Source organism: Gallus gallus, chromosome Z (genome assembly GCF_016699485.2).
Source record: "Gallus gallus isolate bGalGal1 chromosome Z, bGalGal1.mat.broiler.GRCg7b, whole genome shotgun sequence".
Taxonomy (NCBI): Eukaryota; Metazoa; Chordata; class Aves; order Galliformes; family Phasianidae; genus Gallus; species Gallus gallus.
Genome location: NC_052572.1, coordinates 82,525,071 through 82,526,658, shown reverse-complemented (window position 1 = coordinate 82,526,658; position 1,588 = coordinate 82,525,071). Strand labels below are relative to the sequence as shown.

The following is a 1,588-nucleotide window of genomic DNA, read 5'->3' as shown; positions in this document are numbered from 1 at the left end:
TGGTCAGGCACTGGAATGGGCTGCCTAGAGAGGTAGTGGAGTCACCGAGCCTGGTAGTGTTTTAAAGAGCGTTTTGGATGTTGTGTTGAGGGACATGGTTTAGCAAGAACCATTGATGAAGGGCGGATGGTTGGACTGGATGATCCTGTGGGTCTTTTCCAACCTTAGCAATTCTATGATTCTATGATGCTATAGGGGGATATGGGGCTGACGGGGGCTGTGCAGGGACTGTTAAGGCGTATGGTTCTATAAGGAGCTGAGGGGGACTCTAGGGGGGATCTGGGGCTGTGGTGAGCCATCGGAGGATTTGGGGCTATAGGTGGCTGTGGGGAGGTTCTGGGCGGGGGGGTATATAGTCAGGCTGCCCAGGGAGGTTGTGGGTTGTCCTTCTCTGGAGATACTCCAAACCCAGCTGGATGCCTACAGTACAGCCTGCTGTATGGAGCCTGTTTTGCGGGGGGAGGGGTTGGACTCAGCGATCTCTAGAGGTCCCTTCCAGCCCCTACAGTTCTGTGATTGTGTGATTCTAACCGTTGCTTCTTGCAGCAGTAGAGTGTTTCAGAAGAGAGAAAAAGATGGCGGCCCTGAACTGGCTTTCTGTGGATGGTAAAGCTGTGCTGAGAACTGGGCTGACTACTGCAGCTGAAAATGCGTGCCGTGTGTGCAGACGCAGAGGAATAACTTTTCCTTGTAGGTTGAGCTTGTCTAAGGTAGGTGTCCTTGCTAGGTGAGCTTCTGCTTTAAAGCATCAAGTTGTAATTTTAAAAGTAAGGTTGGCAGTTCTTTTTTTACCCAAGTGATTTTTTAGCCAGGAGAGATTGGAGGTGCTGTTTGGTGATGGAAGACGGAGAGAGGAAAAGCAAGTAAAAGGCATGCTGTGCATAGCCACCACATGCCATGGGCACCGTTGTCGTCCTGCACAAAGGAGGAGCAGTTCTGCAAGCTTGGCCTGGGCCGTGGGAGGGAGCATACAGACATCTGGACCAAGCGGAAACGAGTTAGTTGTGCAGGTTGGTTGTTTTCTGCTGTTTGTCCCACGTCCTGTTGCTCAGTGGTAGATCTGTTCACGTTCAGTGCTGGCAGGAATGTCCCCGAGCATTTTTGTTTCAGCTGTCGCAACACTTTGATCCCCTGCTGCTTGGCTGGGGCGTTTGAGGAATGATGCATGTGCTGCTGTCCAGCCAGGCTCTGGGGATGAGTCTGCGTAGCAGGGTATGCCTGAGGCTTGGGGACCAGGCCAGGTGGAATCCAGTGTGCTTTGCTGTCGTTCTCAGTGCTTGTTTTTGCTCAGGAGGGCAGGTGGTGAACCTCATGAAGCAATGCCTGCAGACGGGGTTTGCGGAGCAAGAGGTCCTGCAGGCCTTGTGTGACAGCCATGGAGCTGTAGCGAGGCTGCGTCAGTGTAAAAGAGCAGAAATCCCCGGAGGCGTGAAGGTGAGCTGTGGGCTCCAGTAGTGCAGGAGGGGACGTACGTGCTCAGGGTTTGGCTGCTTCTGCGTGTGTTAAGTGAGTGTGATAGCACTGCTTGGTTCATTTGTATGTGTATGGAACAAGTGTGACATCCTTTGTGCTGGAGTCGTGTGGAAGG

The 1,588-nt window shown here is 52.7% G+C and overlaps 1 long non-coding RNA gene across 1 annotated transcript; it reads left to right on the top strand.

The window, feature by feature from the left end:
- Positions 1-952: 952 nt before the first annotated feature.
- Positions 953-1,351, top strand: LOC121108443. The gene is made up of 3 exons (XR_005842955.1): positions 953-1,010; positions 1,111-1,212; positions 1,292-1,351. It is a non-coding gene; the product is annotated as an uncharacterized LOC121108443 (long non-coding RNA).
- The last annotated feature ends 237 nt before the right edge of the window (positions 1,352-1,588 follow it).